Genomic DNA, 16,510 nt, shown 5'->3' with positions numbered 1-16,510 from the left:
CCTGTCCCTTTAAGAGGCAAGCCCCACCCACTTCTCCCCCCATCTGCTGAGGCAGGCAGATCTTCCTACCTGTTTGCAGCCCTAGTCTCTTCCTTTTCCATCTTCCTCTCAAAGAGGCAGCTTTTCTCTCTCCCTATTTCTCCCCTTCCCCCTTCTTTGTTTCTCTCTCTCTCTCTCTCTCTCTCTCTCTCTCTCTCTCTCTCTCTCCCGATTCTGTCTGTCTGTCTGTCTGTCTCTCTCTCTGCTCTTCTCCCCTTCTCCCCTTTCCCCTCTATAACCCACTAAATAAATATCCAACCTCACTCTGCATGGCATGCCTATCCATCTGTCTCTTGCCCATCATGTGGCTCCCTGCCTGGGACCAGCCACCCTTGGAGACCTGCAGTGTGGTCTTGTGGCATGCTCATTGCAGCCACTTAGGGAACTGTGCCATCCCTGCCTGGGACTGGCTGCTCTTGGGACCTGCTGCCCACTGCCGCTGCTTGGGTACCTCCAACATTTCTGCCACTGCAGCCACTTGGGGATCCGCAGCATTTTATTTAATCCATTACATCTATGAAGAGACACCATGACCAAAGTAGCACCCTCTTCTGGCCTCCAAAGGCACTGCATGCTCATGGTACACATGCATACATGCAGGCAAACATGTATACACACACATAAAATAAAATAAACCCAAAAGTGAAAACTCATAAATGTTATATGTTCATATACTGTTTTCTTTTTTATAACATGTCCATTAGATATCATAGCTCTTTCATATTTATTTCTTTTTTTCCTTTGTTTATTTTGAGCCACACAGTGGCTCAGGCTGGCCTTGAACTAATAAAAATTCTCCTGCTTTTACTCTTCAAGTTCTGGGATGACAGGGTATGAGCCACCATGCTTGGTGTGCTGACTAATTTTGTGTCAACTTTATATAAGCTAGAGTCATTTGGAAAGAGAGAACCTCAACTGAGAAAATGCCCCTAACCAAATTGACTTGTGGGCAAACCTTTTGGTGATTTCTTGATTGATGGTTGATATGGAAGGGCTCAGCTCACTGTGGGTGGTGCTCCCCCTGGGAAGGTGGTCCTGCCTGGGTTGTGTAAGAAAGCAGGTGGTGCAACCCATAGAGGATGAGTCAGTAAGCTGCACTCCTCCATGGTCTCTATTTCAGTACCTGCCTCCTGGTTCCTGCCCTGACTTCCCTCAGTGATGAACTGTGATGAAGACTATGAGCTGAAATAAACCTGCTCCTCTCCAAGTTGCTTTTGGTCATGGTGTTTATCACAGCAGCAGAAACCTTCATTAACGTCTAAGACATTGCATCTCAATGGTTCTGCTTTGCTAAGGGTCTAGTTAACGTGCCTTGGCAGAGGTGTGCGTCCATGCTGCAGGCAGCTTGTCTGCCTATATGTGGGGAGGCGTTGGCCATGCTATCCGTGAGCACAGGTATATGGCCAGTGGATGGGATAGTGATGGTGCCCCACAGGGTTAGTATATGAGAGCGTGGAAGAGGCTCCCTGACTGACAGCTCCATAACATGTCTGAAACGGGCTAGCCACGCTCTATGACAATGTCAGGGTTGCAGATAGGATCATAGGTGAAAGGTTAGCTTTTATGCTGGGTACAGGTTTTGACGTCACCAAGACTATTATTGCTTCCATGTTCATACTAGAGTCCATATGGCAAACTCATTCATATTTCTAGTTACAGGGGCAGAGACTGCCGGTTTTCTGCAGCTGTAACGTTTCTCTATGTCATTTTGTCAATAGGCATTTCTCTCTCGGTGCCAAGATTTCCCGTGGGGAGACACTGCCTTTAGTTTAGTTTTGGTGTGTGCCTTCGGTTCTTTCTGTTTCTATATCACCTCCTTTTTTGTTTTTTTTTTTTTAGCTTTTTGAGACAGATCTCTGTCCTGGCTCTTCTAGAACTTGCTGTGCACATGGGGTGAGGGCGAGGGTTCCCTGCACCTGTCACAACTGGCAGGGAAATGAACTGTGAAGACGGGAGGCTGAAAACTCAAGTTTAGGCTGACATAGCTGGTCTGGATCAAACGCCCAGAGTGGTGGGGCTCCACCTTCCTAATGCTGCAACCCCTAATCCAGTCACACGGTTGTGGAGACCCCAACCACAGGTTATTTTTGTTGCTACTTCATGACAATAGTTTTCCTACTGTTATGAACTGTAGTAAATATCTATGTTTTCTGATGGTCTTAGGCAGCCCCCATGAAAGGGTCATGAGAAGCACTGTTAGGGCGTCTGATGCCGGGCAGCTCATTGTTAGCGTGTTTAAACACAGCACAATTTGGAAGAAAGTTTCCAGGCAGCAATCATCGAGCTCCAGTGCACAATAAAGCTTAAGGTGTGATTACACAGAAACTCCTTTACCAAATGTTAATCCCACCAATCGAGAACAAGAGCAATACCACAGTTTAAAACCACATTTGAAGCAAGTTTTATTAAATACTGGCCAGGTAGAAAGGCTCTGGCCAGGTCCATCTCTAGGCCCCGAATGAGGGTTTACAGGGGCTTAAATATTTCCCATCAGGTCCAATCAGGGGCAAGAATACATCCTGACATATTTCCTACCTGTAAGCCTCCCACCCACATGTGATGAACATGCTCAGTACAAACAAACTTGTTTTGGGGAGTGAAAACATGTGACCTGTTACCCCCCTAAATAATAGCATCCAGCATTTCAGGAGCTGGCTGTCCTTGGGCAAGGGGCTTGCAGATCAGAGGCATTGCTGCCTGGCATGGATCCCTAAGGCATGGTATTTAAAACTTAAGATGTAACTTTGGCTCTCACGAAGGTACGTGTGACCATGACGGTGGGTCCTATAGCTTGAGGGCCTGGGACCTGGAGATCGTGTGGAGGTCAGCAGGCTATGAACTACATGTGACATCTCCCCTAAGGATGGGTTCTATTGACTGGGAGCTTAAGGTAAGGGTTTAGTGAGGTTAAAGTCTAGGCTAATGTTCTGGGGTATTTGGGTGAGGTCCGTCTCTACAGATTGCAAAGGTCACTGGGTAATTAACAGCATCTCCTCCCAGCTTTCTCAGTGGAAAACAGAAGTTTATTTCCTCCATTGAGGAGATACCCTTCATGATTATAATTCCTGGTTTCTTCAGTGTTTACCTGTGAGCATGTGAACCTTGTGTCCCTATATGTAGACCAGGCTGGTCTTGAACTCACAGAAATGGATTAATTTAAGATATAAGAGCTAGATAGAAATAGCACTGAGTCATCAACCAAACAGTGTTGCAGTTAATATAGTTTCTGTGTGATTATTTGGGATCCTGAATGGCAGAGGTTATGTCTCTAAGTGCTGAGAGTGCAGCCAGGACAGATGGAGAAGAAGGTGGCTCCCTGAAGGCTGTCACCTGCTGGTAAGTTTCTGGCATCTGTCTCCTTTGGCAGCCAAATGGCGTCTCTCTGACTCCGCCTACTTTCTCTCTATATTTCTTTTCAGATTTCCTTCCTGGCTTTATTCTGCTAAACCATTGGTCAAAACACCTTCTTTATTAACCAATGCTAATAAAACAAATTCACAGCATCCAGAGGGGAATCTCACAGCATTTTGTGAAACCCTGAACAATGCTTTGTGTCTGGTTATACATCTCTGTTGCTATGGCCCACTTTCTGGGGTTTTTAATAGCTTGATCTAGACCCACCCATTTTAAGTTATCTTTAAATTTTGTGGGTTTACAGATTTATTGCTCTCCAGAATTGTGTGTGTGTGTGTGTGTGTGTGTGAGAGAGAGAGAGAGAGAGAGAGAGAGAGAGAGAGAGAGAGAGAGAGAGAGGAGGTGTGGATATGTGCACACATGTGTTAAAGCATGTGTGGGGTGCACTGGTGTGGCCATATATGGGGAAGGTGATGCTGGCTCATTCTCCATTTGTATACTGAGGCAAGGTCTCTTGATGAACCTAGGCCCCCAGTTGACTAGTTTAGCTAGCTTGCCCTAGGGATCACCAGTCTCTGCCTCCTACATATTGGGATGTGTAGTGTAGCCCTGGCTGTTCTGAAACTTGCTCTGTAGATCAGGCTGGCTTCGAACTCACAGAGATCTGCCTCCCTCTGCCTCTCGAGTGCTGGTATGCACCACCATCTCCAAGTCTAGCTGTTCTTCCTGCCTATTAAAATAATTTCTCAGCTCTGCAGAGTATAACTCTACAGAGTCCTTCCCTCTCTTTCGTGTGTGTGGGTGTGCGCGCGCGTGCACAAAGTATTGCTATATAGCCCAAACCCACCTTAAATTCATTGTTTAGCCCAGGCTAGCCTTCAGCCCACAGTTATCCTCCTGCCTCAGCTGCCTGCCCTAGGCCTGGCGATAGGCTACCTTACGTATGAAGTCCTAGGCATGTGCTGAAGCTTGCTCCTCTTCCTGCTCCATGGTCTACTTCCTTTGCCAACCAATTCTTTAAGAGCTGTGAGCCTCCACAGTGAGGGCAGGGTGCCTCCCCGCCTCCATCCAGTACCCGAGTGAGACAAGTGTTACTATGAACGGTTGTTGGATGACACCACAGTGTGAGTCAGACCTTAGGAAAGAGCTGCATGCTCCAAGTGTGATGATGTGACTTTGGTAGGGTTTCAGATTTTATCTTAATCACCAAATGGTTTATTTGACTTGAAAAAACAAAATAAGTCTTTATGTATCTGTAGTAGGAGCTGTGGGCTGTGTTCCTGCCGCCCCAGCTCCTGGTCGCCTGGCTAGCTTATGCCCCAAAATAATGACACACAAACTGTATTCATTTAAACACTGCTTGGCCCATTATATCTAGCCTCTTCTTGGCTAATTCTCATGTATTAATTTAGCCCATTTCTAATAATCTGTGTAGCACCCCAAGGTGCGCTTACTGGAAAGATTCTAGCCTACATCCATCCTGGGTTGGAGCTTCATCACGTCTGCCCCCAAGAGGAGAGCTATCTGGAGTCTGAGCTCACTTCCTCTTCCTCCCAGCATTCTGTTCTGTTTACTCCACCCACCTATGTTCTAACCTATGAGGGCCAAGCAGTTTCTTTATTTTTTAACCAATGACCTTCCTCCATCATATATTGTCGATTACTTTTTTGCCCGTAGTGTTTTGCTCCCTGGCTTCCTTCTTCAATGGACAGAACCCTGCCAGCTGCATTAACCACTGTGGGTGGACCGTCCAGAAGCTAGATGGATGCATTAATGTCTCTCCACAATGCCAAAGTTTACCAAAAATCACAAATTCACAAGCTAGGTCTATTCCATTGGCTTCAGTTGACCAAGTCCTAAGGATCTGACTTGGTATTCGCAGCCACTGGCTATCACATATCAACTCCCAGGTCACAGCTAACACTTGCACAAGTGCTGTGCTACAGAATGACCGAGAACGGGCGTAGGAGGCTGAAGGGCTCGAGGGTGCCTTATTAAAGACAAGACTGGTGAGCCGGTGAAGAAGCAGAGTCCCCACGGGTCACAATCTTGACATAACAACGTGGTCACAGACATGCTGTGGCACCAGATGCCAGAGGCCAGCACAGGTTCGACGGGGCGGCTGGTTCCAGGCTTCCTGGGTCCTGATGGACAATAGTAAGTCAAGTGGGTGACTACCCTGCCCAGGGGACAGCGTCACAGGTCCTCATCTGCCGACCATGCTGTATGCGCAGAGGGCTGGATGATGGTTGGTGGATGGTTGTCCCCAGGGCTCCTTTCTGTGACGACTGATCTTGTCAACCTGGCTGTGTCTGCAGTCAACTAAAGCAGCCAGGCACGCCTGTGAGGAATCTTCTTCACTGCGCCATTGGGAATGGGCCACACTGTCTGGTGGCAGCCCACATGAAAGGTCATGAAAGAAGAAAGCTGTTGCTTTTTGCCTGTTTGCCTTCACTCTTGCTGGCAGGTTCATCTCTTCTGTTGCTGATTCTCTGCTTCGCTGGGATTAGAACCTACTCCTTCAGGATTCCAGTGTGGACTGAAGACCAGCAGCCCTCTAGGACTCCCTGGGACTCCTGCGCCACAATGGGGCTTCTAAGACATCCGGTTTCATAGACTTAACAGTTCCTCACCTCTCTATTGGGAAATCGTTATTTGTGAGTACCTGGACCACAGCCACATCCTGTATGTGACTCTAGTGAATCTCCTTTAATACACACACACACGCACACCCACACACTCACAGTTACACACATCAGATACACACAGATACATACACACACCCAAGCACATATCCACACAGGCACACGCACACACACACACACACCAGATACAGACACACACCTCCCACACAGTTACACACACTCATAGACACATACACACACAACCAGACAAGCACACACACACACACACCACAGATACACACAGGCACACACACACTCCACACAGTTACACATACCCACAGACACATACACACACCCAAGCACATACTCACACAGGCATACACCACAGATATACACAAGCGCGCTCTCTCTCTCTCTCTCTCTCTTTTTTTTTAATATTTATTTATTTATTATGTATACAATATTCTGTCTGTATGTATGCCCGAAAGCCAGAAGAGGGCACCAGACCTCATTACAGGTGGTTGTGAGCCACCATGTGGTTGCTGGGAATTGAACTCAGGACCTTTGGAAGAGCAGCCAGTGCTCTTAACCACTGAGCCATCTCCCCAGCCCTCTCTCTCTCTCTCTTACACACACACACACACACACACACACACACTCATTCACTCTAGTAATTCAGTTATGCTTCTTTGGAGAACCCAGATTAACACCTCCCTTTATCTCTATCACTCATGTAAGGGGAATCATATCACTCATTGTTCTGTTGGTTTTAGGAAGTTTGTGGTGGGCCTGAGCTATTTGGTGTGGTTTTAATATACCCAATGTGTCCATGTGTTCCTGATTTAATTTGGCAATTCCATAGGAGGCAATATCTCATTTGTTTAAATAAGTAACTTACTCAGTACTCATGATTTGTTCTGGACAGGTATATGTGGGGACATGTTGAAGGAGCTGGGGCTGCATTCCTGCCACCCAGCTCCCAGCCACCTGGCTAGCTTATGCCCCGAAATAATTACACGGAAACTGTATTCTTTTAAACACTGCTTGGCCCATTAGTTCTAGACTCTTAATGGTTAATTCTCACATCTTGCCTTAACCCATCTTTAGTAATCTGTGTAGTACCAGTCTTACCAGGAAAGATTCAGCATGTCTGACCTGGCGGCTTGCTTCATAGCGTCTGCCCCAGAGAGCAGAGCTAAGGCGTATGAGCTCACTTCCTCTTCCTCCCAGCATTCTGTTCTGTTTACTCTGTCTATCTAAATTCTGCCCTATCAGATGGGCCAAGGCAGTTTCTTTATTGACCAATGAAATCCCACATCAGGGATAGCACACTTGCATTGGGGACAGCACACACGCATGTGGGATTTGGAGGACTGGTGTAGAAGGTCCTTTTGTTTATGTATTGCTTTTATTGGTTAATCAATAAAGAAACTGCTTGGCCTGATAGGGCAGAACTTAGGTAGGTGGAAAAGACAGAACTGAATTCTGGGAGGAAGAAAGCAGAGCCAGAGAGAGCCGCCATGGAGCTGTCAGAATCAGACATGCTGAATCTTTCCCAGTAAGCCATGACCTCATGGTGATGTACAGATTAACAGAAATGGGTTAAATCAAGATATGAGAGTTAGCCAATAAGAGGCTAGAGATAATGGGCCAGGCAGTGTTTAAATGAATACAGTTTCTGTGTGAGCTAGCTGGGCGGCCGGGATGATAACCAGCCTGCTCACTCCTGTTACAGAGAACAATTGTCATAGCTTGCTCCTTCCACTCTGGGGGTTCCAGAGATTGAACTCAGGTCCTTGGGTTTGGTGGCAAGCACCTTTACCTGCCAAGCCATCCTGCAAGCCCAGAATTGGCACACAATGTAGACTCATTCTACCTCAGCGTTGGCGCCTTCAATGGAGCACACTGCTGTTTATAGACGGATCACTCAGGACAAGGCCAGCCCATAGGTGGCACTGCTATGTGACATAACTTAGCATTTGTGCAGCCGGATACATTCACATTCTCTTTCCTCTTTTCCTTTGTCATTGTTCCTTCATGTCCTCCATTCCTCCCTCCTTCTCTCTCTCTCTTCCCCCTTCATTTCCTCTGTCTTTTTGTCTACCTCTCTCTGTCTCCTTCCCTTTCTTCCCCTTCTCTTCTGATGTCATTTTCCAGCAATGGCTGGTGCCTGGGATGATGATGTCCCATTGAAACAGAACTTCATTCCGTCATGCCATTTTCCCTGGTTGGGGATGCCTTACTAAGGATGGGCTAACACACGAGTCTCTGGTCTTTTCTGTAAACACCATCAGGCCCCCTCAGCTGTGCTGTACCCCCACTGTCTCCTACAGGGACCTAGGCCACCTCCATTGTTCAATGGCTACATATCTCTTACCTGGTACCTTTCTCAGTGCTCTGCTCACCTACTTCTTCTTAGATATGCATCTCACATTTACTGTGCACGCCTGCAGAGTAACAAATAATGGGGTACTTATGCTTTTGAGTCTTTATTAAAACACTTCCCAACTCATGCTGGACCTGGGAGTTTCCACACCTGTCCCTGGCTAAGGGGCTGGGGAAATGCCCTAGGAACAGATTCTAGTTCGAAAAACCCCAAGCCTGTGGTTTCGACGCAGTTACTTCCCCACCTAGATCTCACTTCTGCATCTGTCTATGAAGGTAGGGCTGACCATCTTTGGGGATCTAGAGCTTTATGGCTCCACAGAAGTGTGGGCTTTCTTCCTTAGGTATTTCTGTGAGAAATGTTCACAGTCTAGGCTATCTTATTTGAGATTTTCCGGATTCTCAGCTAGCAGGAGTGAAGGGTTTCCCCCTCCCATGTCCCCAGTGTTTTGTTGTTTTTGTCTTCTGCCTCAGTTCTGCTTGGGCTATGAACCTGCACCCCCTTGGGTTTCAGCTTTCTCATCATGGGACCCATGTCCCTGGAGCTCTCCCTTTCGACATTGACTGCACTTGTCCTGGCGTGATGCAGTAAGTGGTTTGTAGTTTACCATCTGCCTCTTACTGGGATGCCATCTCCTTCCAGGCTGTGACTGCCTGCCTTGGTCTCCTCCATGTATGCTCCCTGTGATATTTGTAAGAGAATGAAGTGATCACAAAGGTAAGACCTCTGCCCCAAGGGAAGGTCCATAGTGGAGGGATGAACGGCGGCCCTCTCACCTCTGTCTCTTGAATGCTGGGATTGTAGATGTGTGTCTGTGTCTGGCTCTCAAGAAATCCTCAAGCAGGGTGTAATGGTTCTCTCCTGTAATTCTAAGCACTTGGGAGGTAGAGGCAGGCGTTCAGGAGCAGCTGTAGTCACATAACAAGTTCAAAGCCAACTGGAGCTACACAAGATGCTGTCAAACAAACCAAAAGGCTTTGGTGAGGAGGATCTCAGAGAGGGGAACCGCGATCAGAATATAGGGTATGAAACATTATTTCAATAAAAACAAAACAAAAACAACAAAATCACATCCTGTGTAATGGACAGAACGATCCGAACATTATGTTCTCCAACGTGGTAATGAGAAGTGGAAAATAATGCACTTGGCAGCTCACATTCACTGGTTTTAACGGAAGATACTAAGGAGCTGCGGTGAGCATGTCTGCAAGACTGATGTCCAGCAGAGGGCCCATTGGACTGGCTGACATCCTACTCGGGGTTACTATTGCTATGATAAAATACCATGCCCCACAGCAAGCTGGGAAGAAAATGGTTCAGTACAGGAACTCAATCAAGGGAGGAACCTGGAGGCAGGAGCTGAGACAGAGGCCATGGATGGGTGTTGCTTTCTGCCTGCTCCCCATGACTTGCTCAGCTTGCTTTCTTATAGAACCCAGGATCATCAGCCCAGGGATGACCCCCACAAGGGGCTGGGCCTTCCTGTATTAATCACTAAGCCTTACAGGTTTGCCCACAGCCTGATCTTACGGAGGCATTTTCTTTCTTTATTTTTCCAAGGTGTTCTCTTCTATCTTTATGAAGCCACTTTGCAGGGGCTTTGGTGGAGGTCGTGGTGCAGCACCAGTGGGTCTAAATCATGGTGAGGGTGTTAGATCCTTCCGAGCTTCCCGAGATCGATTCCTGACTACATTGCTGTGGTGGCGTGAATGAATGCAGACAGATTATATAGATATATACAGCTTTAATAAGGAAATAGACTTACAGGACCACAGGTTCCCGCGGCGGAGCAAAAGAAAAAAGGGCTGCTGGGCTCATGCCCGGCAGATTTATCCGTAAACATTAGCCCGAGGCGAACACGCCCCCAATGGGTGGGGCTATGTCCCTACACATTGCTATGAATAGCACAGCTCACACAGTAATGCAGCTTGACATAGAGTTTGGGGAGCACGTAAGTGTTAAAGACACTTGCTTCAGATATGTCCCTGATAGCAGCGGCCTCTACGATGTTCTGAATGACGAACTTCTTAATGGTCTTGTCCTTGGGCACGCAGCGGGCGCAGTTAGTGCAGCGAATTGGCTGCACATGGACGCAGCCCTTTTTGGCACGACCGTTGTTTCTCCATTTATTTACTTATTTATTTATTTATTTATTTATTTATTTATTTATTTATTTATTTATTTTTTGGTCATCTTGGAGCCAAGTCCTGAAAGAGCTGGAGGCATTTTCTTAACTGAGGTTCCCTCCTCTCAGATGAGCAAGTACAACCGCCTATACTCCTCATTCCTGGGCTGACATGTTAGGCCCATGACTCCATTCTCCCATTGCTTTACTTCATTGGGGTTTCCCAAGTGCTGCAATAGCGCTTGGTGAGTGTGTAGGCTCTGTTCATTCCTCAGGAAGCCGAGCAATCCTTTGTTCCTTTTCCTTTAGCATGGGACACTCAAAAACATGTGCCATATTCAGGGCATCAAGTTACAATTCCACTGCAGGAAAGTATTAAAAAGTTTATTTCTTCGTCTATGAAAATGATGTTCAAAGGCTGGAGAGATGACTCAGTGGTAAGGAGCAGTGTTGCTCTTGTAGAAGGTAAGTGTTCCAGTTCTGAGGGGACATGTTACAGTGCTGCTCCAGGGTGGGGAGGTTCCCCAAACTGTTAGAGCAGAGCAGTAGGGAGCCAAGGAGTACCAGTGGAGGGAAGGGGCAGCTGAGATTAAATATGCTGGGTGGCAGAAGCCGGCAGAAACAAATGACCAGTACACACCTCCCACTTTGGCGAGGTGGTCCCTTCCCAGCAAGGAGATGGGACAGGTTGGTACCACTAGGAAGGAGTGGGTGAGGAGAATACCTCTAAATATATAGCTAAGTGGTGGGTTTGGTGAATTTGGTAAAGTTGTCCCTCTACTTTAACAATAGAGGACTGGGGAGAAGTGGGTGTTACTATTTATAAATAGAAGGTGGGGGTCCAACCCCACGAGGGGTAGTGGTGGGCCATCCGGGGTCTCAGCGGGTTCCTTTGGCGGGTGGGAGACTGCGGCCCATAAGATGCGGACAGATAGATATATCATGCAAAGAGTTGGGTATAGAGTTTATTTAGTGTGTTATGGAAGGAGAAAGGAAAGGGAGAAGGGAGGAGGGGGGAGAAGGGAGAGAGAGAGGCAGAAGCTGCCTCTCCAGAAAAAGGACGGGGCAGGGGCAGGGAGGCAGTAGTTACCTCTTCAGAAGAGGGATAGAAAGAGAGAGAGCAGTCTGGAGAGGAGGCAGGAGATCCAAGGGGAAGGTTGGGAGTGGGCAGGGCTTGTCTCTTAAAGGGACAGGGTACCCAGGTGACAGACCAGGCCAGAAGATTACAACATTCCCATCTTTTCTTATAATAAAAAGTCAAAAGTTAGGCAGAGCAGGTGAAAGGAATTGGGACAGCAGATTCTCAAGACTGCTTCCTACTTATTTGTGGGTGCTGGTCACATCCTGGGGTAGCTGGTCGCTTTACTCCTGTCTAGGCTTTGTGGTGTGGAACTATCCTGTGTCTCTTGGACCTGGCAAGGTGTTGGCGGAGCAGAGGACAGAGTTAAGTTGAGGAAGAAAAAATTTTCAGTAGCAGGGAACTGAGAGGGGTGTCTCTGACCTGTTTAAGGTGGATCCTGAAAGACCTCTGGAGCGGGGAGATTCTCACTCAAGTCTTGGGATAACACGACCCTCCAGGAACTCACGAGAGACCGTCCTTGCTGCAATCACATGAGGTTTATTGACAGGACAGGAACCAGTGCACTGGTGCCGAAACTCATTCCCCACGCAGAATCACCTTGACACTGTGATGACGAACTGAGGCTGCTGTCAGAGATGGTGGTGGTAAGTTCAAGGGAGTCTGGGCTCCTTCTGTTGTTCACGGCCAGATTTAGGAGGTCTGCTTTAGGGCGTTCTGTGCTTGGTGTTCTTAGGCCACGAGGGAGATGAGCACAGTCAGCAATCCAGTGTTCCTCTCAATGGCGTTATGGACATGGCTGGAATGGTTTGAGAGGGTTCAGACAGACCCTGGCCCAGTGACCCTCCTGACTGCATATGAACAGGGACCCAGAGACTCTCAGGCTTTGGGAGGATAAGGAAGGAGCTGGGGCATCTGCTTTGCCAGCCGAAAGGCCTTAGCCAGCATCAGACGTTCTTGTTTTCTTTTCATCTCTTCCATGTACACCGTAAAGACAACAGCAAAGACTTCTGCCTGTGCAGTTAGGGGTCCCTTCTCTAGACATTTAAGTTTGTTCCTACTATCAGGGGAGTTGTTTTCCACCTGGGGTCTCGGGATCCAGACTGTTACATTGTAAGAGGGGCTTTATAAGGTGATTTAGGAGTTAAGAAGAGTCTTGGTGTTTGTCCTGGATAGCCTGGATGGCCTTGGAGACCAGTCAGACCCTAGGGTATTGTAATTTCATTAAGGGTTTCAGTCAGGGATGGCCTCAGCCCTGATTGCATGGGTGGATTTCATCTGCTCGTGGTCTGGCCTCATCCCTCATTCACCTGAGCTCCTTGGGGAGAAGACTGTTGGTGAGCATCATGTAAACATAGTGGGAGGGGAGGTTGTAAGACTGGGTAACACACTGGAATTCTTTACTAAAGACCCCAGTCTCCTTTCTATTTGACAGTGTTCACTTAGTGAGAAGGGGCTGTACACCTTGACCAAGCCAATCACCTCCCACAAAGGAAGAATTGTGTTAGGTTGGATGGGGGAGGTAAAAGGGTCCTGTGGCTGAGCAGGAGAGCTAAGGGCTGACAGTGAGTACCTGAGAGGATTGATTTGTGCAGCCTGTGGCTAAGGAGGGAGAAAAGGAGACCAAAGATGTCTGAGAGGGGAAGAAGGGACCATGGGTTGAGGCCTACCGGCAGGCTCATTAACACAAGTAAAAATAGTGAAGGAATCTTCTGGTTAGGGCTTTGTAGCTAGGAGGAGTCGTTTTCTTCTTGGTTGGCTTATGCTGTGTGGACACTTTTAATCAACATGTGAAGTCATATGGTAAAATCTACCCTTTCCAAGCCTAGCAAAGATGGCTGCCAGCCACGTGGCTGCCTCAATTCCAGTGGAGGGACAGCAGCTAAGATGGCAGCCAGCCACGTATTTCCTTTAAGATTACCTGTGTACAGATTTTAATCGAGCCCAGCATTGTAAGTTTTAAGTTAACCCTTTGGTTACAGATTTTACAGGGGTTTGATCAGACCCAATACACTTACAAATCTTGAGGTAAGATTTATACCTTAGCAGAAGTTTTAGAGAGTTAGACCAAACCCAAGAGCGAATGAGATGAGTAGAAGCAGGCCCCACTGGGAAGAGTCTGCTCCTTTCTTTTGTTTTGCTCTCCTTCCTCTGTCACATATAGAGACTTTGGAGGAACCCTTTAAGCAAGCATGCTTGGATCTAGAGGAGGGGGAACCATACCCCAACTCCAGAGCCAGTTTTTAATTTAAATGAATCAGCATAGAACAACAGTCTAATGCCACTCATACCTAAAAGACACCCAAATCCCTGTAAAACTGAATCCAGTAGGCTGAGAACAAAGAAGGCCGAGATGGGTTATTTTTGAGCACTGGTTATAGACAGAGGATGCTGTGGGAGGGAGGGAGGGAGCTGAGAGAAGCAACAGCCAGTGAAGTGTGTGTGTGTGTGTGTGTGTGTGTGTGTGTGCAGGGTTGTGCAGGGTGTGTGCTGGTGTGTGCACACTGCTGCTGGCCTACTCCTTTGCTTTCTCTCTCCTACCAGATCCCACTTTCCACTCACACTGTGTAACATATTTACAGATCAATCAGCCTAAACTTAAAAGACAGGACATTTATACAGTTTGTGTAGGGGTAGACCAAACAAAAACAAACAGGGCTTGGAACAGGAAAAAAAAAGAAAGAAATAGAGAATGGAGACTCTCTTTCCATTTTTCCTAAAGCTTGCAGAATTTGTAAAGGTCCCAAATTGCTGTAGGACAATGGTCTTCTACCCTGTAAAGATCTGTCACTTGTATTGGTTTAATGAAATGCTGATTGGCCAGTAGCCAGCAGGAAGTATAGGGTGGGGAAACCAGAATAGGAGAATTCTGGGAAGAGGAATCCCAGCAGCAGTCCAGGTGGGACAGAAATCTCTGTCAACAAATGGCACCAATGTGGACAACTACATCCCATAAAACCTGAGAGAGTTTGGGAAGTAATTCTAGATACAAAAGAACAGAGTTAAGCATGACTTCTTGGTAGCAACATTTCTCAGGTGGGCTCTGTTTGCTAGAAGCAAGAATATCTCATTTAAGAGAGGCTTCCTGACTCAGTTTTAGCTGCAAAAACCTTGCAACTCTTTTAAGAGGCCCTACCAACAAACACTTAAATGGTGTTTATGAATAGCTGACAGCATGCTTCTTGGTGGTGGTAGGGACCTTGAAACTCCATACAGTTGTTACAATAAACATGGTCCCTGCAAGTACCTCCACCATGAAGCTAGACTCTCAGAAAGCTAAGGAATGGGGTGGATGCAGTTGTCAAAGCCACAGCTTTAATTCTAGCCATATTGCTTAGCAAACTAAAGACTTGTATGGTCAGAAAAAGAGAGATATACAGTAAAGATAGATTCAGATAGAAAAAAAACTCTAAATGGTTTACAGTGGGTTTAAAAATATATGTAGGCTTGGGAGAGAAAAGAAAAATGATAAAGTCCTGAAAAAGAGAGAGAGAGAGAGAGAGAGAGAGAGAGAGAGAGAGAGAGAGAGAGTAGTTGGGTATGGTAGCATACACCTTTAATCCCAACACTTGGGAGGCAGAAACAGGTAGATCTCTGTGGGTTCAAGGACAGCCTGGTCTACAGAGTGAGTTCCAGGACAGCCAAAGATACACAGAGAAACCCCATCTCAAAAAACCAAAAATTAAGCCGGGCAATGGTGGCGCACGCCTTTAATCCCAGCACTCGGGAGGCAGAGGCAGGCAGATCTCTGTGAGTTCGAGACCAGCCTGGTCTACAGAGCTAGTTCCAGGACAGGCTCCAAAGCCATAGAGAAACCCTGTCTCAAAAAACAAAAACCAAAAAACAAAAAAAAACAAAAATTAAAAATAAAAATAAAAGAAATAAAGTTTAAAATAAAGTCACATAAAGATGAAAACCACATAGAGAATCTGGATACTGTATGTTATTGTGTTGTCTGAATTGTTTGACTGTTGAGGAAGGAGCAACAGCTGCTAAAAGACATTTGATTATAAATGCTGCTGAAATAATCCAAAATATATTATTTTGAAAATTCCTTGACTTCAAAATTTAAGTCAAAAGATTATGTCACTTTGGAGAAGAGGTTTTGCTTTTGTTTCCACAGGAAATGAGAGGTTTTGGATTTATTCTGGGTTAAGAAAAATCAGGTTTGATCAAGGAAAACCCCCTGAGAATCTCTGATAGGAATGGATGGCCCAGATGATCCAACATTTCAGAGGATCTCTGTTGGAGTTTTCTCTGCGTTCTACATCCAGAACAGCCTCAAGAATGCTGGATGAGATGATCAAGGCTCACAGAATATTCCAGTCAGGACTTGACCAGAATCATAAATTTTCTTTAGATCCCCATAAGATTATCAGAGCCCCCAATCAGCAGGAAGTAGCCTAGAAATCTATGCCCACATTCCCCCAAAATGGATTATGGATGTTTTTCTTTGTTTAGAGTGTCGGTTACAAGTTATTATAGATAATGATCATGGAAAAAACTAAACAAAGGAGATTAGATTCAGAGTTTTTGTTTTGAAAAAAAGAAAAAAAAGGGGAAAGTGTTGTGGGACAATGGTCTCCTAATCTGTAAAGATTTGTCATTTGTATTGGTTTAATCAATCGCTGATTGGCCAGTAGCCAGGCAGGAAGTATAGGTGGGGTGACCAGAACAGTAGAATTCTGGGAAGGGGAAAGCCTCAGTCTGGAGTCATTACCCAGATGCAGAGTCTTATTCCTAAAATATTGGGGTTCCCCTCACCCGGCAGGCTCATGGAGCAGCAAGTTCTGGCGGGTCCCCAGCGGTGCCAGGCACAGGCTCCAGAGTCTGGCACCCGAGCGGCGGCAGAGGGAAGCCCCGCAGTAGAATTCCCAATGTGCGGCGGTTGTGAGCAGACCCAT

General features: G+C 46.6%; 1 pseudogene; it reads right to left on the bottom strand.

Moving 5' to 3' along the window:
* Positions 1-9,950: 9,950 nt before the first annotated feature.
* Positions 9,951-16,510, bottom strand: LOC130864373 (40S ribosomal protein S26-like; annotated as a pseudogene).

Source organism: Chionomys nivalis, chromosome 22 (assembly GCF_950005125.1).
Source record: "Chionomys nivalis chromosome 22, mChiNiv1.1, whole genome shotgun sequence".
Taxonomy (NCBI): Eukaryota; Metazoa; Chordata; class Mammalia; order Rodentia; family Cricetidae; genus Chionomys; species Chionomys nivalis.
Note: the sequence above shows the minus strand (reverse complement) of the source record. Positions and strands in the feature narration are given on the sequence as shown.